This window comes from Terrapene carolina, unplaced genomic scaffold (genome assembly GCF_002925995.2).
Source record: "Terrapene carolina triunguis isolate 2854851 unplaced genomic scaffold, T_m_triunguis-2.0 Scaffold374, whole genome shotgun sequence".
Classification (NCBI taxonomy): domain Eukaryota; kingdom Metazoa; phylum Chordata; order Testudines; family Emydidae; genus Terrapene; species Terrapene triunguis.
The window spans coordinates 9,157,385-9,182,832 of record NW_020664725.1 but is presented as its reverse complement, the minus strand read 5'-3'; the positions used below and the strand labels follow the sequence as shown (position 1 = coordinate 9,182,832).

Here is a 25,448-nt window from a genome sequence, read left to right as displayed (position 1 = left end):
CATTTGTGCGGCAGTCTCTTTAATTACAAGTATGTAATGTTATTCAGCAGCTCTTACTTCTTGTTAAATAGTTTTGCTAATAGTGGATATATTGATGGGCCCATCTACCAGACCAGAGAAAGAACCAAAGCTCATAGATTAAAAATGAATGGAGTGTTTACCTGTACATCATTTTAATGGATGGTGAAATTCATTCTCATGATAGACCCATAAATGTCACTTTCTGTCTGCCACAGCAAAATACTTGTGTAATGGATGGCATGCTGCATTAATACCCTACGAGAGGACTTTCAGAGCAGCTTGGCTCACATCGCATACACTAATAATGATTCAGTCTGCGATTTTTATTCATTTCATTGGTGGGGGGGAGAAGCAGACACACAGCTGATATCCATGTGTGTAGGGGATGGAATGGGTGGAGGTATTGCCGCAGGATAGGTGGAGGATATGAAGACAAATAATGCAACATGGCTTCCCGACTGTAAGGAAATCCCCTTGTTGAGCTTGGGCATGTTCCATATGCTCTCCTGCGAACAGCAGAACCTCTGCCCCTCTAACTCTCCTCAGTTTCCTCCTTACTTTTTCCACTTCCCACAGTCACTTGGCTCACCTGGCCAATGAAGCCGATGGGCCCTGTAATTGTCTCATGTTCACCAGTGTAAATAGGGAGTAACTCCATTGATGTCCCAAGGAGCTTAGAGACAATGAAGTTGAAGCAAATGGATTATTACACTTGTGTGAGTGCAGGAGAATCTGGCCCCTCGTCTCTTCATGTCCTGAGCTGCTCCAGTCTCTAGCTAACTGGGGGCAGGGGCTGTGTCTTTCTGCATGTCTGCAAAACGCTTTGCACACTCTAGGCACTATACACATGATAAATAATAAACCTCATTCCATCTCCCTTTTCTTCATCCAGTTTGGCAGTGTCATGTCCATCTCTGTCCACCCTGCTCATCTGCCTCCATTGACTTGACTAAATGGAATTCTAGAACCATGCAGACTAGAGAAACAGAAGCTCTAGGGCTTCGACCCCCACAAAGCTTCGGGGCTGTATTTATTATTTATGTGGACTGGTATTTCTCTCTCTCAAATGTCCATCATTGTTGCATGTCACAGACAAGGACATAGTAATAATGCCAATGCCCTGATTAGATACTGTTACTATCATGCTTTATCTAGATCAGGGGTCGGCAACCTCTGGCACGCGGCTCGCCAGAGAAGCACCCTGGCGGGCCGGGCCAGTTTATTTACCTGCTGACGTGGCAGGTTAGCAGAGTTGATTGGGTCCTGGAATCCAGACAGGTTGCTAATTAGACATTTCTGTGTTAGAGAAATGCCCTTTTATTCTACACCTTCCAGCATAAATGTCCTCTGGCTGCCAATGCTCAGAGCCACAAACTCTTTCATATGATGAAGCTGCTGGGGAGAAAGAGTGCGTAATGCAGAACAGTTCTCCATTGCTTGCCAATTCCAATGAATCAATGGCCATTTTCCTTAGCCTTGCCTGCCTCTCAAACGGCCCCAAAGAATGCAACTGGCCAGTACCGCTCAGCATTTGGATTGGCTTATAGCTTGGTCTTTCCAGCTGAAAGCTGAGAACATCTGTTGCTCTCATGAGCAATGCAATTGGATCAGAGCATATGGCAATTGACAAAACCTCGATGGAGATACTATCTGAAGGGTTCATCTGCTGCTGCTATTTTCTCTCACTGAGCTGTTGTGAGAATGTGTTCAAGGCAAATACCCCTGCTCCACTCTGATGGCCTCTCTACTTTTTGTATGGGGAGAGAGAGAAATCTGTAGCACTATTTCAGGAAAGCTTGTTCTGTGTATTTAAAAGGTTTGAGTCATGAAGGGAAAGAGGAGAAAAATAATCTTCTTACATTATCATTAAAAGCATCAACTAATCCTGCTGCAAAGGGGTGCAATTTACTAATCGTCAGGAAAAAAATTCTGCTGCATGGAAATACATACCACCAGCTAATGAACACTTCTTCTCCAGCTCCTACAATAGTTATCTGTGTCTGATAAACTCTGCACCCCTGCCTGCTAAGCTCTGCACACCTGCCTGGTTAATTCAGCAGCCTTGCTTGGTAAATACCATATTCCTCTCTCTATAATCCTTTTTTTTTCCTTTTAATTGCTGTGTGAATTCAGTACATGAGAAAGCACTGGAGCTTAAATGTGGCATGGGACAGGCAAGTGGCAGAGCAGTCCAGAGATAAGGATTCTGGTTCACATCCTCAGAGGAACTAAGACACCTAACTCCTAAATATCTTGGAAAATCTGTGCCTCTGTTCCTGGCTCTGCCACTGATTTCCTCTGCTACCTTGGGCAAGTTACTTCACTTCTTTCTGCCTCTGTTTCTCCCCATCTGTAAAATGAGCATCACAATACCCAACCCCCTTTGAAAACCACTTTGAGATCAATGGGTAAGAAGTGCTTCAAAATTATGGTTATGTGGAAGGGAATTTTATCTATCTTCCTGCCCCAGGCATGGTGGGAAAGGGTTAAATCCCTATCCCTGTGTTCAGGCAGGGTTGCAGAGGCATTCCACAACAGGTAACTAATGGGTCTGGTATCAGCTGGGGCTAATTCCCTAAGCAGGAAGGAGAAGCTGCATGAGCAGGTCTTCAGGCTCTCAGACTGTGGAGTGTTGGGTAAAGGCTTCCTGAGACAACAGAGCCTTGGCTGGCTATGGTCACAGACAGCTTCACTGGGGTTAGTTTTTATTTTGTGTACTCTCTGGTGGTGAGAAGCCTTTTCTTTTGCATTGGGCTACAGGCACAAGCAGGCTTGAGTCCTCCTGCAGCAGCATAGTAATTGCAGGGTAATCAGTTACAGCTGCAGACCCAGGGCAAACTGGCCACTCTGTGTTAACAAACTATATCCCTTCACATGTTTTTCTCCTCCATTTCCACACAGAACTCTACCATTCTTTTCCAGTTCTGGGCCTCTCTTGAGCAGGGACTGCTAATCCTTGGGGTGTATCAAAATGTCCCCTTGGGTTTAGGTAAACTGAGAGCTTTTCTCCCCTGAATCTCAGCCATCAAATGTTGTGATTTTTAGGTTCAAAGTAGCTCAGTTAATTTTGATCCCTGCTTTGCATTCTCACATTCCTGTGGGTTCTGCTCAAAAGAAGAAGATTCAAAATACTGCAAAGGCGGGGGGGGTTGTTCTGGCTGCATTTCTGGCTGGCTGGAAATACTAGAAAACTCATGAGGGATAGCTACATGCTTCTTCGCTTCCCAGCCTGGATTTACAGACGGAAAAGGCAGAGAGCCCTTTGGACCTAAGACCACAGGCTACCTGGCTTTTGGTTTTATTCTCTGGGCAGGCTGAGTTGTCAGTAGTTGCAATGGTTCCACAACTGCCACGAGTCTCAGAGAATCGCCAGCCAGAGCACTTCTCTGCCAAGCCAAACCCAGTGGGAATAGAGTAGCTAAGGCTTGGACTAGATTCTGAGGGAAGAGGAATGGTGGAGTCACAGGGCTGCTGGAGCGTTGAGCCTGGGAGCGAAGCTTCCATTTGGGGAGAGCTAGTGTCAAGAGCACAAACAACAAGGGGGCAGGGGCCAGAGGATTTAACTACAGAGGAGGAAGTTCCAAGAACAAGCCACAGATACAACAGGTTAGAAGCAAAAGGGTTGGGGGCAGAGTTAGACCAGCACATGGGCTCCCCTAGGAGGCTGGAGGGGGATGTGGGAGGAAGTGTCTGGCATTCAAGGAGCTGGGAGGGGGACTTAATCGTAGAGTCCCCAAACTAAGCAAAGAGAGATCTCTGCAAGGGCATTGAACAGAATTTTCTCCAACACAGGGCCTGCCTCATTACCATCAGTGCAGACATGACCAGTATCTATCATCGCTGTTGGAGGCATCCGGATTTGGGCAGCAAAGAGTAAGTCTTTTCTTTTAACATTTATTTTGTGCTACTGTTTTCTAGTGCATTTAAGTAATTGCAACGCTGTTTTAAAAAATGACCAAAATGATGTTTGGGCGTCTTGGCTCTATTTATTTATTTGTTTAATGAGATGCTTTTTGTTAATGAAAGGCCCTGCTTCTTAAGAAAGAAAACAACACCCCCCTGATTTGTCAATTGAATGTGAGAGGGTGTCATGAACCCTACGTGCTTGTGTAGCATATTGAAGTTCAGTGTAGGTGCAAGGATTCACCTGCTTGGATCTGAGTGCAGGATTGGGACTGTAGGCTCTGCTCTTGCCAACGCTTACTCATGAGTAACATTTCCTGAGTTCAGTGGGGCTACTTGTTTGTACGTTAAGCACATCCATAAATGTTAGTGTGATGGCCTCCGTCTTGGCTGATGCACCAAGGGACTGAACTGGGGAACTCCATTGTTGAAACAATGAGCTTTGATAGCTTGAGCTAAATAACTACAAACTGTTACTAGTGCTACAATAGCCCCAGATCCTCTGTGGATCAGTTCAGGGGGGAAATGTCTAATGCAGACTGACAAGCGAGTTACATTTACATGGTTGAGGCCATAGTCTCACATTTTGGGGAAGGGAGATTGGAAAGATTGCATTTAAATAGAAATTTTGTTTCTTTAAAATATTTTAAAAATAAATTGAGCCCCCCCCACCTCCCCGAGAACATGAGTTACAGGAAAAATATATAGCGATGGTGTTTTGTGAGGGGGGAACCTTTTTAATGCAAACATAGTTGCTTTTATGAAATTGATAAGTTGGTATATTTAAAAATCTTGTTTAAGGGTAAAAAAAAATGGCACCACCTTTTTGACAATTGCTGTGTTTTGTTTTGTGTTTGAATTGAGTTCTCCCTTTGGAAAGTGGAGCAGGTTCTTATCCTTGGATATTGTTTGTTTGGAAAGATGAGGTGTTTTATCTGTGTCTTCCCGGTATGACAGGGTGAGTGGCAGGATGTAGGGGAAAAGTAAAGCGCTCTTTTGGCTTTCGGATGAGTGTTGAACTTCATGAAAACCTGTTAATAGCAGGGAGTCATTTGTGCTTATTGTGATTGCTTCCTTCTATGTGTTGAGGGGAGACGGTTGCCTTTTAAGGTGAGCTTCAGGGTGGGGGAGGAGTGGTGTCTGAAATGCCAGATCTGCCCCTGAAAACTTCAGGGTGCTCCTCTCCACATGAACCATGCTGGGTTCTCCTGTCTCTCGAGACTAGACTGTGGCTTGGGCTCTGGTCCTGCAATGACCTCTGCAAAAGCACAGTCCTGCCGCTTCATGGACTTTATTGTTTTCAATGGGGGTATTCCACCAGAAGGATTGGGACCTAATATATGAGAAATGGGCCCAAACTGTGATGATTAGCTTCTGAATTGGAGTTGGATCCTGATATTCCCAGAGCCTCTGTGGTGCTATTATTTCATATTTCCCCTTATTTGTACATCTCTGCTTTGCTCTGTCTCTCTTCAGTGCCAGGGTGAACAGCTGCCTCTAGTACCAGCCCCCCCCCCAATTCCTCCATCTGGGCAGATTTGTTTTCAGATAAAATAACTCTTGAACCTCCCCTACACTCTATGTGCCCTTTATGGGGGTTGTAGAAGCAGTCTGGAGATTAGCAATGGGTCCTGACCAGTTGCCAGCTTTGATAGTACAGCCCCTTTGCATGCAGGTCTGCCACAGAAGCACAGCCAAAGGCCAATGTCCTCTGTGATGTCACAAATCCATGTGCAGTGAGTGAGCAGAAAGTGGGTGGGAGGCATAATTCCCTTCCCCTCCGCCCTCATGAGAAATCAGGCGGGGAAGGGGGAACTAGTGCTTCCATGGCCCTTCCATTGTGCTACACAATCTCCTATCGGGCAGAGAGGCAGGTTCTGTAACAGATGTTGCAGCGTGGTTCCATTTGAGCCATGCTGCCCTGGAGTTGGGGGAGCAAGGTCCCTGAGAGCCAGGGTAGAGTCAAGGGCTCTGCATGGATATCCCTGTCCATCACAATAGGCTCTCGTAGTAGATCCCTATCCACTTTCCATGGTGGGGTCTTCCCTTCCCACTCCTTATGGAGTTTTCCACCATCTTCCACCAGAAGACCTGGCCTGGGCCCTTCTAATTTAGCCTTATTAACCCCTGCTTTGCTGATGGCACAGATTGGTGAAGCGATACAGCAGGCCCATGGCAGAGCTCTAAACAGAGCTGAAGAGTCCTGACTCCCGGTCTTGTGGTTTAACCACAAATCCATCCTTCCTGGGAAAGGCTTATCACTTCCAAGCAGAAGCAGCCGCAGCTTGGCATGCCTGCCGGTATGTTTCTGTGAGAGCACTGGGAAGATAAACACGGTGTAATTCAGTTAAGAGGGAAGGGAAGGCAAACTCATCATAATAGTTTAAAAAAAGGAAAACAACAAATAACAGCTGCTTTTGCAGGAACAGCACTGGCCAATTTTATCTCTCATAAAAGAGAGCGATGATGTGTGTCTCTGAAAGAGCAAACTGCAGCTGCAGCCACCACTGAGTGCAGCTTTAACCAAGTTTCTGGAACAATATGATAGATTGTATCTGCATAATCAAAAGAATGCAGAATCGTAACTGAGCCTAACTACTAATGGGCCATAAAGCCAGGGCACTAACACGCACACCCCATCAAGCACCTAATCAATTACCTTTATATTTATACAAGTGCACAGTGCCTATGGATACATTTTGGTTGAATGTGATGAATTTCTGTGATCTTGTAAATGAGAGGCTATGGCTACCTTAGCACATTTGGAGGCAGGCATTTGGAACACACTCCTATTCCACCTTTGAAGCTTTGCCAGAATATCCCTGACAGCCCCTGCTGTTCCAAGCCACTTATGCCCCATGTCCCTCCCCTGACACGACAAAGTGTAATCTCAGTCCTGACCCACAATTCTATTGCTGGAGACTGCTAGTCCTCCAGATCCACAAGCATCCTATCCCACTGCTGGATTTCTTATGTAGCATGCCAATAGCTATCCTATTCCTACATAAGTGTGTTAGCAACTCTTGTGATATCCCGTGTTTTCTTCTTAAAGCCCCAGCTCCCGGAGTCATGTTTTTTCCTGAGAATCTCAGCTTGCTTTGTATTTGTTTAAATGACAGTTTCCACTCCTCATGGCTGAGGAAAAATGCTTAAAATTGTCATTCCCCCCCCCCCCCGAAAGGGTCAAAGAAGGCAAATAAATATTCAAAAGATATTATTTTTAATATCTTGTGATTGTTACGCTAATCCTGTGACCTTTTTTCAGGGGGTGCTGAGTCATGATTTGCCTACCCCAAACGTACACAATGTGTTAATGCCTATCACAGTGGTATCCAAGCACCAGTAGTTCAGATCTGTGTGGTGTGGTATGGTTCCATGTTCACTCAGGACTAGCTGAATGCCAGCTCTGATTCACGTGTGACTGAAGACACATTTAAATTCGGGCTTTGAGATAGATCACCATGCTATCGCATTACCCAGACCCCTCTTCCCTGCATGATAATGGCTTGGTATGTATTGTACAGAGACACTGCCCGAGAAGTAGCCCTATATAAGACAGGAGGGTGACCTAAGAGGATATTACCTTTGTTCTCTTATTCATAAAAGGAAACTCATTTACTTTACTGAGCAAAGAATTTAATATTCATTAAAAAATTACTGTCCTATCTTGATTTGACAAAGCGAATGTGTATCTGAGCTGAACCACCACACTCTTAATGTCCCAATGAGTTTTACATCTTTTAGAAAGACACTTTCTAGCATCCAGCCAGCTACAGCCAGCATGTGACTCGGGTACTGGGCCAACAGAATGGGGTATGTCCATGACCACCCCAGAACAATCTGTATGGACAGCATGCATCCATCCCATCAATACTTTGCATATGGGGCCATAGCAGCACAATAATCTGTCACTGATCCTTCCTAAAAAGTCTCACCTAACTGCTTGCCTACAAGGAACTGGGGAGGCAAAGTTCACACATGCTTACAAAGAAATACAGCCCCTGAATGTGTACGTGCTGTAATGACCGGCGCAAACTGTGTGATATGGTCTATGCTTCCTCTACCCTACCAAGTGTTACCAGCTCTCACAACTTTATCGGGGGTCTTGTGATTTTTTATTTCATACCTCCCCCCTTAAAGCTGCAGCACCTGGAGTCATGTGATTATGTTAGGATCTCAGCTTTCGCTTCAAATAAAAAAGTGAGTTTCTAGCCCTCATGGTTGCAGAGACAAATTTGAAGTCATCAAGCAGAAACCTGAAGGTAAAGAGAGAGAAATCAAATGTATTATTAAAAAAAAAAATCTAAGAACATAAGAATGTTCATACTGGGTCAGACCAATTGTCCATCTAGCCCAGTATCGTGTCTCCCAACAGTGGCTGGTGCCAGATGCTTCACAGGGAATGAACAGAACAGGGCAATTATTGAGTGATCCATTCCCTATCAACCAGTCTCAGTATCTGGCAGTCAGAGTGTTAGGGACACCCAGATCATGAGATTGCATCCCTGACCATCTTAGATAATAGCCATTCATGGACTTATCCTCTATGAACTTATCTAATTCTTTTTTGAACCCAGTTATGCTTTTGGCCTTCACAACATCCCCTGGCAATGAGTTCCACAAGTTGAGTGTGCATCGTTTGAAGAAATACTTCCTTATATTTCTTTCAAATTTGTTGCCTATTAATTTCAGTGGGTGACCTCTGATTCTTGTGTTATTGAAAGAGGTAAATAACACTTTATTAACTTTCTCCACATTATTCATGATTTCATAGACCTCTATCACATCCCTCTTTAGTCATCTTTTTTCCAAGATGAACAGTCCCAGTCTCTTTAATCTCTTCTCATATGGAACCTGTTCCATATCCCTAATCATTTTTGTTACCCTTCTCTGAACCATTTCCAATTCTAATATATCTTTTTTTTGAGATGGGTTGACCAGGATTGCACATCATATTCAAGGTGTGGATGTACCATGGCTTTATATAGTGGAATTATGATATTTACTGTCGTCTTATCTACCCCTTTCCTATCATTGTTAGCTTTTTTTTTTAATTACCACTGCACATTGAGCAGATGTTTTCAAAGAACTATCCACAATGACTCCAAATTTTTTCTTGAGTGGTAACAGTTAATTTATAGACTCATAGACTTTAAGGTCAGAAGGGACCATTATAGTCATCTAGTCTGACCTCCCGCATGATGCAGGCCACAAAAGCTGACCCACCCTCTTTCCCTTAACTCAGCTGTTGAAGTCTCCAGATCGTGATTTAAAGACTTCAAGTCGCAGAGAATCCTCCAGCTTGCGACCCTTGCCCCATGCTGCGGAGGAAGGCAAAAAACCTCCAGGGCCTCTGCCAATCTACCCTGGAGGAAAATTCCTTCCCGACCCCAAATATGGCGATCAGTAGAACCCCGAGCATACAGGCAAGATTCTCCAGCCAGACCCTCATTTTACCAGCGATGGCATGTTATTGCCTAATTGACTAAAATCACGTTATCCCATCAAACCATTCCTTCCATAAACTTATCTAGCCTAATCTTGAAGCCAGAGAGGTCTTTTGCTCCCACTGTTTCACTCGGAAGGCTGTTCCAAAATTTCACCCCTCTGATGGTTAGAAACCTTCGTCTAATTTCAAGCCTAAACTTCCCCACGGCCAGTTTATATCCATTTGTTCTCGTGTCCACATTAGTACTGAGCTGAAATAATTCCTCTCCCTCCCTGGTATTTATCCCTCTGATCTATTTAAAGAGAGCAATCATATCCCCCCTCAGCCTTCTTTTGGTTAGGCTAAACAAACCGAGCTCCTCGAGTCTCCTTTCATATGAAAGGTTTTCCATTCCTCGGATCATCCTAGTGGCCCTTCTCTGTACCCGTTCCAGTTTGAGTTCATCCTTTTTAAACATAGGAGACCAGAACTGCACACAGTACTCCAAATGAGGTCTCACCAGTGCCTTGTATAACGGAAGCAGCACCTCCTTGTCCCTACTAGAAATACCTCGCCTAATGCATCCCAAGATCACATTAGCTTTTAGACCCCATCATTTTCTACGTATGGTTGGGATTTTGTTTTCCAGTCTGCATCACTTTTGCATTTATCAACATTTGAATTTCATCTGCCATTTTGTTGCCCGATCACCCAGTTTTGAGGTCCTTTGTAACTCTTCACAGTTTGTTTTGGACTTAACTATCTTGAATAATTTTGTACCATCTGCAAACTTTGCCAACTCACTGTTTACCCCTTTTTCCAGACCAGTTATGAATATCTCATGATTTAAGCTGATCTCATGACTGTTTTTCAGGCCTGCCTCATGATTTTTGGCTGCTTGAGACTGGAAGTATGGTCTTCACTACTTCACCCCCCTATTTGTCTATGACCCTCCCCTGTTTTGTTGTGTCTAGTTTATATTGGGAACATTATCTGGGCTGGGGCTGTATCTGTACATGTTTCTGTGGGGTGCTTGGAACACTTGGGGCAATCAAAAAATAATAAATATTCATAATATTGATGGAATAATCATAAGATTAATATTTAATCCTCAAAAGTGACTAGTAATTTTGAATGCCTCAATGTGGGGAGGCTTAACTTTTGAGACCTCAAAGAGGGCTGATGCTCAGAAAGGGCTGAGCACTTACCCTCTGGAAATCAGGACCCTTTGAGATGTCTTAACTTAGGCCCCTTCTAAAAATCTAGTCGATTGCCAATAGGACAATGCAGCACACCCAGTCTCTGTGATTAGAGCAAACCAACCTCATATCTTGGCCTGTGAAGACCAATGAAGCCTTATAGCTTTGGTGATCCCGGGCCCCGTTTAGTCAGCTGTGTTGTTTCTCCTATCTTCCTTAGTGCCTTCCCACTGCTCACTGGGAAGGACGGACAAGGTCTCCCACTCTTCACTGGGAAAGAATCACAGAGCAGCTCAGCTTATTTCAGCATATAGAACCATGCCTCCAGAATTCCTAGTGACGCACATGGGTGAGTGCACCAGAGAGGACCCAGTAACACAGGCCTGGCTTTGTAGTGTGGCTGGTCACGCCCAGGCGAGGCTTACCCAGTTGCCAATCACCCATGCTAATACCTCAGTGAAGACGTACCCTCCCTGCAGAAGGCACCACATCACAGCAGGATATGCAGGGAGACAAAAGGAACCTTGTCTGGAGTGTGAATCAGGGTGGACTCTGCTCCCCTCCCCAACTGGCCATGCAGCGCATCGGGAATCATTGCTCTTCTCCATCAAGAGCTCTAATTTCTAATTTAGAAGGTAATTCTAGCTCAAATTAGTGCCTCTTGTGGATAGAATTAGAGTCTGTGTGATGATTTGGAAAATACAATCAATTTGCTCCAATTGTTCGTACATGTCAGATCTCTCCAATAATGAAGAATTTACTCCTCCAGCACAGATACAAACAATGAGCCATTAGTCATGGGAGACGAGAGCGTCTGTCATAAGCAAACGGCCCACGATACTAAATGCTGCATTTAACGGCAACAAGAAAATGCCCTGGGGTGTTGGGCTGTTGTGTGCGGGGATCCTGCCATGTTCGGGCCCTGCTGTGTGGGGAATCCTGCTGTGTACTCACAGTTTTGTTCAAAGCCCCAAGGACGGGGATCCTATGGTGCTTGGAAGCTAGAAGTGAAAATCCTGCCACAAGGGCCCTTATGCACTTGAAGGCTGGGAATTCAAATCCTGTCACTAATAGTCTGCTGTGCGGAGCCTTTCTAATTTGAGGTTGAGGGGCCCTTCTTCTGGCCAATGCTGGGAATCTGAATCCTGCCACAGACCCAGAGGAAGGGCTGCTGTATTCTCTATGCTCTTTAGCAGCGCTGCACCCACATGGGAAGCTACCACCTTGCCCCACCTGCAATCAGGGGGAAATAGCCCTGCAGAACGTCCGTCACAGAAGGGAAGGGACAAGACGGGGCTTTTTGAACAATCCATGGATTCTTTATTGAGGATCCTGGACATAGACAGACCTGGAGGTTCTCTCTGGCTGATCAACACAGCCTGTGCTGCCTAGCGTCCTCGCTCAAGGTCTTCCTAAATCCTGGCCTGAATTACGTGGTTGTGGAAGGGGCTGCTGATTACACCACAATGGCAATTATCGTTAACACTGCAGCTATGATTTGTTTTCAGTAGTGCCCATTATGGACGAGGGGGTTTCCAAACATGAAAAGAGAGATGGGGACAGATCCTTAGCTTGTGTGAAGTGCCACTGACTTCCACAGAACTATGCTGATTTACATCACCTGGGAATATGTCCACTGCTCCCTGAGAGCTCTAAGAATTGCACAGATCTCACTGGCCCCATCCTCTTTTTCTGCATTCGTCTGGGACACATTAGAAGGGAAATTGAGAGTGACTGTTATTCTAAGCATTAATTTCTGGTCTTTTCATGGTCTGATTTAACCAGCTCTTTAGGAGGCAAACAATATACATATTTCATGAAATGCATTTCCATGTCTGTTTAATTGTGAGCGCACTCCGTGAGGCTGAGAGACGCTAACTGCTCCTTGTTAAGTCATTTGAGCTGACTTAACAGGGAGGCTGTGAGACTGATAATGAATTACCCAGCTTTAAGCCTCTGCCAGCCAGCCACCTCCTTGTCTTGCTCCCTTTCCCTCCAGGATCTGGCTCTCGCATCTGACACTGGAGAGGAACTCTGAACCCAAAGTGGCCCAGAGCACAGGCCAGGATGTGAAAGCTCCTCACTCCCCACTACCCAGAGTCAGAGAAAGGGTGATCTTGTGGTTGAGGCCCAGGTCTGGGGAGTCAGGAGACCTGAATTCTGTTCCCAGCCCTATCACAGAATTGCTAATCCTCTCTGTTCCACAGCTTCTCCACTACAGAATGAAGAGGATTACCCCTTCCCTGGCTTGGTGTTGGATTCATAAATGTCTGTAAGCACAATGATGTACAGTGCCTGCCACCAAAGGATAAAGGCCAAATATTGTAATGAATTTACTGGAGTGTGTATATGCTGCTGGATGGAATCCAGATTATTCAATTCTGTTTCATAGACCCTATATTGCAATAGCTGATGGAGATTCTCCATTAGCTCAAGTGGCAGGGACTTGTGTTTTTTGGAGTAGGAAGATCCCAAGTTCTAGCCCTGCTGTCTCCAGGGAGTTCCAAGTGGCCAGTGTGTGCAGCATAATAAAGGCTGTGAAGTCCTAGGTGTCCATGGACTTTTTAACAGTGAAATTACTGTAGTTTGTGGGATGCACTTAGTTTTCTTCACCTTCAGAGAACTTACCCATGCCGTAGAGAGGCTGCCCCACAGGAAGGAAATTGCATTGTGCTAACAAGATCTATTATAGAGTGATGGAGAAGACCTTCCATCAGTCATATATGCTTGAGCCTCCTGTCCCCATCCTAATAGAGATCGCCAGGTGGGGAATAGAGAAGAATTCTGATATGAACCCAACAATCCTGCATTAGTGGTTTGACTCAGCCGATGGTTTAATAACTCTGATGCTCCACTGGACAAGATGACCTGCTCGGAGAGAGGCCACTGCTGGCTTCTGAGGCGGGAGGCGAGGCTGTCAAGTTCACCTCTGTGCAAAATGCAGGTAATTGCTTCCTGCCGCCATAAATTACTTAGGCATTCAGATGTTTTAGCATATGTATCCTATCGCTGGAGCCAGCCTTAATGCTCTGGGATATATATGAGATGGTAAAACCTACATTATCTGGGATTTAGGATGTTTGCTTTGCAGAGCAAGGGATTAGAGAATAGAAAGCCTGAAAGGACCATCTGTCTGCAGAGACGGATCCTCTGAACTGGTCATTTTTTCTAACCTCCTTGACTTTTTTTATTTGGTATCTTCCATCATAGTTGATCCCCTCAGTGCCCCAGACGGTTCTGTATCTTAATTCCCACAGCCGCTGGCTCTCTGCTCACCTAGTTGCCATTTACAGGAAGATGTATCAGTAACTAAGAATTCACCTACCTATCACTTGGAGTTTTCTATGACCATAATAGCTAGACACCTCCAGCACCTTCCATCCCCTTCGGATCGCAAACTTAGCCACTTTTAATATGCATCCTGCTGTACGTGGCTCCTCAATCTGCCATTGAAATACAGCTGACCCTGGGGTGGAACAACAGTGATGGTTGAACAGTAATGCTACACACTAGGTTTAGGACAATAAGTGAATAATATTACTCTACACCTACACAGCAGTATTGCCAACTCTTGCAGCTGGATTTGGGTGTCATGGTATTTGGTGTCTATCTTAAAGTCTCAGCTCCTGAAGCCATGGGACTCTCTGCTTTTTTGTTTTGTTTTTAATAAAAGTTTCTAACCCTCATGGCTGCAGAGAAAAGTTTGAAAATGTGGCTCGTGTGACCTAAAGGTTCCCAAACCATAAGGCAAGTAAAAAAGAACTGAAAACGGATTTATTTTTAAATCTCATGATTTTTGAATGCTTGGGGTTAGCAATACTGGGTATCTTTCATCCTAAGGGGTCCCCAACTGCTTCCCAATTATAGACACGCAGCACAAATGGAATAACCCCACCTCCTGGGTGAAAGGCTCAGCATTGGGCAGCCCAGCACTGGGCTGGGGAATATTTTCCTAGGCCATTGGGACAAACTGTGCTCCTTATAAACAAAATGTCAAAGGATCATCTGATCACCACAAGGCTCAGAAAGACAGCCCTTGGTTCTCAGGATTGCATCTGGAAGACCCACATAAAATGAAATGCGTGGGCCTCAGCTTGTCTAACTTTGGAAGAGTGAGAGGCTAGTGTTTAAAGTCTTAATATTCCACCTGAAAGGAAGGAAGGAGGTGTTCTCCCCCCACCCCCCTTTTCAAACAGGAGCTCAATGCTTTTCAATGGAATTAATTCTGCAGGATACAAGGAATGCTGATGCACACACAGTCACTGGCATCCTCTCCAATGCAAAGAGGATTCGATGAGCATTAATAGTACTTGCAAAATAGTTTGCATTTGACCTGTTAGCATCGGCTCTCAACAGACCTGTGCAAGCCCTAGAGAGCAGAAGTCCCTCGGCACATAAATAAGCAAAATAGATAAATATTCATAACCACACTGGAGATGACTTTTGTTTTTGTTTTTAAACTTCTCAGCACAAACAAACATTTCCATTTACCGTTCCCTTGTTCACAGCAAGGTGAATTGTATTTACAGTGCTGGGGAATTTATCAGCGGCAGCATTCTGCTCATCAGCTGTCTCTCCCGTTTCAGAAAGCAATTAGCGAGCGGCAGGCAGAGCATGTGAATAAGGGAACACACTGGAAGGGGCTGCTCACCAAAGTGTGCTGAGCGGCATCACTGCCCGTCAGGTGGTCCCCCGCCTTCACTTGGCCCGACAACTCTATTATACCAGGGTACAGCCCAGGCCCTGTGCACATACGACAGGTTAGGCCAGGAAGGGAGTCAAAAGTAACAGATCTACTTGGAACTGCTGCTGAAATTTAGGGAGGCAGAATGGAACCACTTTATTTTTTTGAAGAAAGTGCAGTGGGGCCTTTATCAAACACAGGGGCTGGAGCGTGGTTCTGGCCTCTCTCTTTCCATATGCCCTGCAGATCTTGTATGCGGGCGGTGAACAAGTTCTTGTTATGAGACTGTGTCCAGGTGATGACCCTCCTGAACTGCTCTAACACTAGAAAGGGGGAAAGGAATTTTGGAGAGCTCTGTCAGGGCATCAGGCAGGCTTCCTAGACTGGCAGGAGAAAAGATCTGCAGTCTTGTGAGCCCAAGGTTTAGGGAAACATTCATGATACAGCCGTCCTGACTACTGAGTGTGTGTGTGTGGGGAGGGGGGGAATGGAGGGTCCATATGAATGCATGCACATATTATTCATCTGTACTGCATATGTCAGTAATATAATCCCTACCCTGTATATAACCCTGGGGGGGGTGGGGAATTAAACAACCTTGACCCAAAGCTAAGAGTCTGTTTTGTCACACCAACACAAGTCAGGGCAATCTGGGACAATTGAAGTGAGTGATCAGGGATTTGTTGTGGGGTGGTGACTGGGGCTGTGGGTGGGAGCCCTTATCTCTGCACCAGGATACTGGTGTACGATGGACTTCTGTGGCACTGCTGTCTCTGCTCCCCGGAGCACCCAGGCCCCATAGTCAGGGAAACCTCCAAGTGCATAGGCAACGAGGCTCCTCCACTTGACCGCTACACATCTGCAGACACCACCTGTATCCTGAGGGCTCTCAACACACCACCTGCGAACTCATCTGCTTCCTGAAAGCCCCGCTTGTGCTCCCCCATATCCCCTCCAACCCAGCTTGCTTCCTTTGGCTCCCCAGGGTCTTTGTGAGGAGCAGAACTGTAGAGGTAGTGTTGGAAAATCAAAGTGGGGGAGGGTTCTGAGCAGTTCCGTCAGCTATGCTTGGTATTGATCAAATCCATTATGTCAAATGAGGGGAATGACTCCTTGTGAGCTTCTCGGACTACTCCGAAAGCTGTGTGTGCGTGGTATGCAGTTTATGGGGATTGTTCTGTGGACATTTTTAGTTAGAGGAGAGCACAAAGAGACAAGAAAAAACAAGACAATGCTTCAGAAAGGAACATTTTGAAATATTTCTTCTGCAAAAAGTTAGTAACTACTTTACTTGTTACGTGGAAAGTGCAATTGTCCTTTGAGTTACTGTGTCAAGTTTGGAAGCCCAGTTCAATCAGTGAAGTGTGAAAGAGAGGGATTTTTAGTCCTGCTTTAAGCGCAAATGTCAGTGCAAACTTAAACATGGAGTTGCCAGTGATGACTCCATTATTTATATATTAGATGTGTCTTGCTCTAAATATAGACTTGCAGTCTGAAAATTCAGCCACTGCATGAGGCAGGGAATGTCTCTCTCTCTTCTTAAAACAGAAGCTAGTTGAAATTCACCCTACAGGACAAGGTGACATTCTAAAGCTACAGGACTGTGTGTGTGTATATTTATTTATTCATATCCGTGTATATGTTGCCTGTAAAACTGTAAATATTACTCTGGAGAGTGTTAGCTAATGGACAGTAGAGGACTGGAGACTTGGGTTCTATTACTAACTTGCTGTGTGAACTTGGGTAAATGATATATCCCCACCTATACCCAGTTTACAAATACATCAAATATTGCTTTACTGCTTTACACAGGGTCGTCTTGGGGCCTTAATTAATGTTTTGCAACTCATAACAATTGCTTGGATGGGCTATTTTAAGGGATTATGAAAGAAGCAACCCTCTCTTCTAGACTGTGGGTACAGAAGAGAGAAAATGGGGAGGAGTCCGCTGCATTCCAACTCCCCTAGATCCTTCAAAATCATCTCCCTCCCTTTCTGGTTCATCATGGAGTCCTTCAAGTGGATATGCTGTCTGACAAGCAGCTTTGCAAAGTTCTGAATCTGGCCACCTTAATGTAAAATAATAAATCTACCATTTAGAAGAAACCCATCAGTACCGCCTGGGGGGAGATGCTCCCTTGAAAGCCAGCATTAAGTGTGTTTGTTCGGAGCAGAAACGTAGCTAGGAGAACAGAGCTGATTGCAAGTGACAGCTCTCATGCCAGATGAGTTCTAACAGACAACCGTTCCTCCATCGATAAATGCATGAGGGAATCCATCAGTCTTCCTAACTGAGGTTGCTGCTTGGGGGTGTGGGAAGGGTTAGATGTAGGGATGGGTGAATATGGCTGAATAATCTGGTAACAACCCATCTTGTTACCTAGAACTGTGTGTGTGTTTGGGGGGTGGGGAGAAGGAGAGCCAGCTTCAGCATCGGAGGAGGGTGGGACCCACCACCACACACTCAGCTATGCTGTAAGGTGGACTTTCTCCAAGCCTTACCCTGTGTGTGGCTAATCTGTGTAAATCTGTTTGTTCCGTAAGATATTACAGCACACTGGCTCTAGTGATAACTCAGCTACAACATATGTATTAAAAGTGACTTTCCAGAAGCCATGCTCCACTGATGTGATGCATTTGTTCCTCTCACCAGGATGAGAGCACTGGTGATTCCTTGAAGCTAGGAAAGAATTTCACTCCTGGTCCCCTCTCAGCTGCAAGTAGGAAAGATTCATTTGTGGAAGGGCTCATCAGGGCAGGTTCTAATTTGCCTGAACAGACACGCCACTAACACGCCTCATGGAACTCATTCCCATCCTCACATGATCGTTCCCCTCAATTCATGCGTTTGATTTGGGAAGCTCACTGCTTTATTGATCTGCATTTAGGGCTAGAGCTAGAAGCCCCTTACTCGGGCATTAACTTTGAAGGGCGCGTAGGCAGCTTTAGGGTTTGGATCATTGTAATTACCCAGATAATACCGACCAATAGGAGGGGTACATAAGAGAGCCCTGGTCTCGGGCTATCTGTGTCTAATGATCTGGCTAACTAATATCCCCTGGACATTTTTATATTGTTAGTTATCAAAATCCACAACAAGAAACTAATTTAAGAACAATCAAAAAATTGCCATAGCTGATCAGACCACTGATTCCATCAAATCCTGCTTCCTGCCACTTTAGAGGAAGGTGTAAACTCTCCCAGCCAAAATATATATATATATTTATATTTATTTTTTGGCAAACGTATGTCTGTGGTCCCTTCTTCACTTAACGTCTCTGGGATGTAGTGACTTCACTATTGACGCAGCTGGCGACGTGGGAGTGAAATTAAATCAGAGCACAGGAGGCCCAGACGCCACCACGCGGCTTTCAGATGTTGCCAAATATCTCCCCCTGACATTATTAAATGAACAGAAACTAAGTACATTACTCTGTATCAATAGCAATGCAGGGGAAATGTGTTTAGACCAAGCTGTGAAGCAAATGGCCAGGGAACAATACCTTGTTCATCTGGAGTGGAAAGATTTGCTATTTTATTGTTAGAATGGGGATTGACAATGTGTTCAAAACACAAAAATGAAGACCGTCCCTGCCCCGACGAGTTTACAGTCTGAGAAAGGTGCTAGGAGATAGGAAGCCATGGGAAATATAGAACAAGGAATATCTTCAAGGTGGTGGTATAAAACATGTAGTTTACTAAACTCCCTTCTTGGAGGAACTGGAGAAGAAGTGAGTTTATTTGGAATCTGAACCTGTGACTTGGATGTGAAGTGTCTGTGAACTTAATTTGGTTCCTATACAGCCTGATCCCATTGCACTGGAAGTGAATGAGAAATTTTACAATGAATTTCAGTCAGAGCGGTACTGAGCCTAGGTTGGACTCTCTCTTTGTCACAGCACTTCTCCTATCAGGTAAATCCCGGTTCTGCTGAAGTCTGTAGGACCAGGATATGCCGATATATACATACATACACATGCAGGGCAGCATGGCTCTGAGGAATATGCATGGGACTAGGACCCAGAAGACCTGGGTTATACTTCCAACTTTGCAGTCAACTGTCTGGGCAAGCCACATAACCCCTCTGCACCCTGTTGCCATGTCTGTGAAGCGGGGGATAATAATGGGTCTCACAGGGGCATGCAGCACATTAGCTACAGCACATTAATGTAGTATCTTAACATTTGTGTGTGTGTCCAGTTCCCAATAAATCTGTGTCCACAGTGCAAACCCATCCCAACAGCTGGCACTAAATCATCCCCTTGCTGGCAGTCTGAGTAGAGAGGCCTAATGCTGAATGGGCCGTGGAGTCTGAACACTTCTCCCATCCTTGGGGTGCTCCCGCCAGCCCAGATTTGAGCCATGTTGGTGAGGCGAGCTTGCCCTGCCACTTGGCCAGGCTATAACTGCTCAGTGGAGAAGCAGCCTCCAGGGTCCTCAGTCCACCAGCGCCAAAGCCACTGTGTAAAAATACTGATTTGCTATCTCTGCTGGTTTCCCCCCACTCCACTCAGTTTGGAGGTCGATGGGTTTCACTTTCTGTTTCTAGTCACTTTTATGCCCCCTCTAATGCACACGCAGCAGGTGGCTGTGTTGGAGATTCCCATGCTGCACCTAGGACCAGATCTGTGCTCCATCTAGCTCAGCAGCCTAGAGCTAGAGAATAGCCAGTGGAAGATTTACTTACATATGCTTCCTCAGCTTACTCAAACTCTGAGTTTTGACCCCTTAAAACACTCGCCACTGTCTGCCTTTCATTATGTGCCTGTGACTGTCAGTTCATGTTTTCTTCTCTCTGGGTCATTTCTGTGGGGTTGAGAAGCTTGGTCCTTAAAGGCCCATCCCCAATACCACAATTGCCACCTACACTAGCATCTGGCCGAGGACCCAGCTGAATAGTCAGTATGTGACAAACGCTGCGTTAGCTTCTGTTGAGTCCTGAGGGAGAATGGCCCATTGAGAAAAGGAAAATAAATGTTCTTTTTCTCATGTTTTCCCTGGGCTGAGCTGCCCTTCGCCCTGCAAGATCTTCCCAGAGGAAACAGCTCTTTGCTGCCAAAGAAATGCTGGGACGGCGTCGGTAGCAGGCAAATAATAACCCTGTCTGATTAAGAGTTCTGTGTGCTGTAGGCCTGCTCCAACTTTGGGGGAGCTCACTACAGCTGGCTATAGATGACAGCACGTATACAAACTCCTACCCACCACAGGCATGGAAAGGCAGAGGGAGAGAAGGCTGAGAGAATGCTACTTTTATAGCGTTATCCAGGTACAGATCTAAAGGGCTTCACGAAGGTGGGTCAGTGTCATTCTCTCTCCACTGCACTGATGGGGGAAACGGAGACACGTGGAGGTGAAGGCCGAAAGGGGAAGGTTTTCCAAGGCACATTAAGAGCAGTTGGAGTTGGGTGCGTAAGTGCCATTTGTGTCTTTGAACAACTTGCCCACGATGTTAAAGCCCATTTTGGGGACGGGGGGAGGAGGGGAGGGAGAATCTAAAGGTAAGCATAATTAGCCACCTGTACGTTCCTTGTCTTTTTTTTTTTTTTTTTTGTCTGGAGTGTGGAGCAACTGCACCTCCTAATGCCATCAGAGCAGTGGTGTACCTTCCACTGGTCTGCATGTCACATCATGCTCACTCAGCTTTAGATCCAGGGTTGTAGCTGTTCTCCTTCTGGAATTATTTAGGCAGCTTCCCCGCCCTCCCCGCCCCCCCCGAGGGCATGCACTTCAGCCACAGAGAGAGGTGCAAGGATTCCTCAAAGCTGACAAGGTCCAGAGGCTGGGAAGAAGAGAGGTTTTTGCCAAGACTCAGAGTTTGTGGGGTTTGAATCCAGACTAAGCCTGTGACCTTTGGCTTGACTGAGAAGGTGAGGATGCTGGATGAGGAAAATCCCTAGAGTAAGCGTGGGGGGGGGGCGCAAATAAATAAAACCCCAGGCAGGGCAGAAATCCTTGTGGGGTGCAGAACTGGACGGGGGCAGTTTATACAAGTTGCTCAGCCCAATAATTACTGCTTGATTTGTTCTGGTGGAGGTAGGGGATACTTTAGCTGATCCTGCCTGCCTGTTTAATGATTATACTTTGCCATATATTTGTCACACCACTCCTTCCAAAGGATTGCAAAGCAAACTTAAAAAACAAGAATCACTTCGCTCATGCCACCCAGCCACGGGATGTGACAGCTGTGACACTAGCCTTTGGAGGCAATGGGCCCTGATCCCTGCATGCTCCCACAGGAGTATATAGCAGGTTTCCAATGCCTCTGGGCCTCAGCAGCTACTGAACAGTGCACAGCAGTGTTGTACAACAGTATGGGACAGGAAGTGAAGCAGCACCCTGAATCCAGTTGCAATGACATGGGGGAAATTTAGAAGAGGCAGAATAAGATTACTCACCGGGATATTAGAGCTAATTTCCCTTCTGTCGTGGGATCTCTAATTGCCAGTTGTGGTCAGGCTTTGGTTTTATGACTCATCTAAATTACAGAATGGCGGCTCCTGCCCTGACTCTTATGACTTTACAATAATAGTCTCCCAATAGAAATGAGTATTGTAAAGATACTTCTATTTGGACTTTTAACTATGGATTAGATTTGGATTGTTTTAGCTAATTCCACTAAAAAGGCAAAAATAACGTATTCTGCTGTTCTAAGAACTGACGCTACCTGCTGGGTTTATCCTTGTGCGCTGAAGCTTGAACTTCTCATTCAATATTTTGTTCCCGTTATTCAAGTGAATGACATTTGGCCTCCTTTTATCATAATTCTTCTATTTCCCACTGCTCGCTGAGAAGAGGAAAGAGATAAAAGGACTCGTTGACAAAGTAACAGGTCATTTACCAAGTTGTGAAGGTTCCAGAGTCAGGGCCCAACCAGGTCACTTTTTCTCAGGGGGGGCGGCCCTACTGATGCCAACATGAGAGAAGAATGACAGGGCTTGTGGTCCCATCTGATGGGGGAAGCATGGAGCAATTGATTTTTTTAATAGTGCCTGTGATTCAGCAATAATGCTTCGGTGAGAAGTGCACAGAGAGAGAGAGTGGGAGGGATGTGATAGCAATTAGAGGAGAATAATAAAAGCAATTAAATGTGGAGGGATATGAGACAGAATTGCTGGGCAGGGCGGCAGAGGTTGTGCTGTTGAGAGGACTTGATTGTGTGGAAAGGGAAAGGTGATTGAGCCCACGATTGCTTTATTTAAATTCCTTACCTAAATGCTTCTGTAAGAGTCTCTTACACAAAAGTATCTTATTTAGAGCTGAGCCTCTGGAGAATTTAGTGCTAGGAGCCAGCCAGACTCCGACCATATCTTCAAGAGAGCTCACAGACCCTGAACGTGTGTCCAAACTCACCTCTTCTCTCCCTGGCATGTGGTTGGACTGCACCACAGCAGTGTGCTGTAAACCTCAGCCCAAGCTTCCTCCTGGAACTTGTGATGCCCCTGCTAGGATATCCTCTGTCCTAGTTCCCCGTAGGGACCTGCCCAGCCTCCCTTTTATAGGAGGGCTGTAGTTAATGAGCTGCACCTGCCAAAATCAGTCATCAGGGTCAGTGGAAGTGTCTCCTTGTTATGCTGGAGACTGATTTCCTCTTCAGCTGCTGTAATCCAGGCTATATTAGGGTGCAAGCCTGCCCTGCCAACGGGACTCAGCTCTAGGACCGAAAGGTAATTTCAGTCTCAATGACTTGGGCATCCTGCTGAGGTTGCCCATTATGCAGCTTGTCCTGTCAATAGCGATAATAATTAGAGCCTTCAAACGAGGTGCAAAGGTGAACAAAAGCCCAAACAAGCAGGATGCAACATTCAGACCTGAGGTTTGAGATCTATAGGGAGCGGAGATAAGCCTGAGCAAAAACCCTGGATCCAGCACACGCATCCTGCCATGGTGCACTACAATGGAGTCTGGGTCCAGATCTGTGCCCCTGGCTCTAGAACTGATCAAACCAAAACCCAGAACCACTTGGACCCTCCAAACTGAGATGGGAATCTCTAGCTGGGGCTTTCTTGTGGTATGTGGGGCCTTTTGGGGTGTCTGTAAACTGTGGTGTTATGGAGGAAGTTCTGAGCTTAGATGAAACTTGGTGGAGGCTTAGATCCTCATGCAGCCCAATTACAAACAGTCTCCCTAAGACAGGGCTTCTCGAACTGGGGGTCGGGACCCCTCGGGATTGTGAGGTTATGTGGGGGTCGCGAGCTGTCAGCCTCCACCCCCAAACCCCGCTTCGCCTTCAGCAGTTATAATAATGTTAAATATGGTTTGAATTGATAAGGGGAGGGGGTCGCACAAAGAGGCATGCTGTGTGAAAGGGGTCACCAATACAAAAGTTTGAGAACCACTGCTCTAAGGGCTCACGGTGTGTGAAGATGGGTGCGCTGGGGAGATGATTTTTGTGCTTGGTTGCTGCAGTTTGGAGCCAGTAGCAAGAGTCCAGGCCATCCCATATGTTGTCGGGCAATAAAATGAGCAGCAAGGACGTCATTCCAGGCCTCTGTTTTAAACAGAAGAATCGGGTGTTTTTTCTGAGGCTGGCAGATGAGAGGCTGCTGGAGTCTCAGGTGGTTCTGAGGGGAAGACTGTGTGTACAGAGTATTGTAACTGATGTGCAGCCATATGCGCCAGACCCCTGCTGGGGAGCCTCTCTTCCAGGCGACAGCTATCCATGGCTGCGTCAGAGCTTTCACAATCCTTAGTATGACCATACACATCCCCTCTAAATTCCACTGCTGTTGCAATTCTGCTGTTGCAATTCCTCCTTTCCTGGCTTAAATCCTGTGGGCTGGAAACATTCTTAACACCAGAGGTTTTATCTGCCACTCTGCAGACTCGCTCCTTCAGCATTGCAAATGGAGTTTGTAGCCGGCGTTCTCAGCTATGCGAAGGCTCTGTTACACTCCAGAGCAGTGTGTAGGGGCCTTAATGTAACTGAGAATTAGACCCTGTGCATGCAAAACCCTGTAGTGTTTGAGATGGAAGTGGAAACACTTCCATCCAGGTAACCTTCATTTGCAAGGGGTTTGCTTTCTGTCTGGTTTGGGAGAGGACTTCTGGACCTTTAAAGGAAGTGCCATATCTACATCTCTAGTAGTAACCCTGCTCTCATAATACCTTCTCAAAGGATCCCAAAGCACTGTACAAACACAGTGAATTTAGCCTCATTGCTCTTCCTGAGGTAGGTAAATATTATCCCCATTCGACAGATAGGGAAAGTGAGGTGCAGAGTAGTGAAGTGAGGTGCAGAGTAGTGAAGTGACTTGCTCAAGGTCATACACAGTCAGTGGTAGAGCTGGGAATAGAACCCAGGAGTCCTGATTCTCACTTCTATGTGCTAATCACAAAACCAGACATGAACAGCTTTCTGATGGGCTACCGCTAAGGCCCAGGCCTAGAAGGAAGTTCTCCTGCCTCTCTGAACAGCTGGAGCTGAAGTGCAGAGGACTCTCCTAGCCCCACCCAAGGATGGTGAAACTCATCCAGCGGTGCGTCCAGGAATGCATCAGTTGCTCTGTCGGGTTTGGAGGGACTAGAGTTGAGCAATGCTCCCCAGTGTTAACCCCAAGATTCTTTTGTTTATTCCTCTGATCCCATCAAAAAGAGAGAGGCTCCTCTGTTTTGTCAAACAGTGACTTTGCCTTTGTTGTCAAAGCAGCAAGCCAGGCTGGTCTGAAGAGCGAAGTGTAATTAAAGTTTGCACAGACAAAGGCATTTGGTGACGAGATACAGTGTTGCTGAATCCACAAGGGGCACAATTAACTGATAAGAGTAAACTAATTGTTATTCATATTAAATTAGGGCACAGGTGATTTGGAAAATCTATAGACACTCCCATATGCTTTGCAATTTTGAATTGCAGATTATGGTTTTATAGGGCCCTTCTGGGATTTGGATTATAGAACCAGAGTGTGGAGTTGTAGCTAAACTGAACGTTCCCTGCCCTGATTAACTACATGATAAAAACATAAATGTGCACATCAGAGGATTTATCTCCATGTTTGCATATTAATTTTTTCAGGCATTAGCACTGGAGGCTTTTATAGATCCGAATGAAGTTAGCAGCAGTTGTGTGGATATAGTTGAGGTGGCATGATTCCAATGTTTGCCATATATGATGAGGCCATGTACGTGTGAGTATGCTTGGGAGGGAGATAAAGCCATGCATACACCAGGGACCTGGACAGTGCTTGAGTGATATGGGTCCATGCACACAAAGGGTGTGT

General features: G+C 45.7%; 1 protein-coding gene across 1 annotated transcript in view; it reads left to right on the top strand.

Moving 5' to 3' along the window:
• The first annotated feature begins 3,846 nt into the window (after nt 1-3,846).
• B3GAT1 (beta-1,3-glucuronyltransferase 1) overlaps nt 3,847-25,448 on the top strand; it is an 86,284-nt gene continuing 64,682 nt past the window's right edge. The window contains exon 1 of the mRNA XM_029912892.1: nt 3,847-3,894. The gene's annotated coding sequence lies outside the window, so the exon portion shown is untranslated. The remainder of the gene's footprint in view (nt 3,895-25,448) is intronic.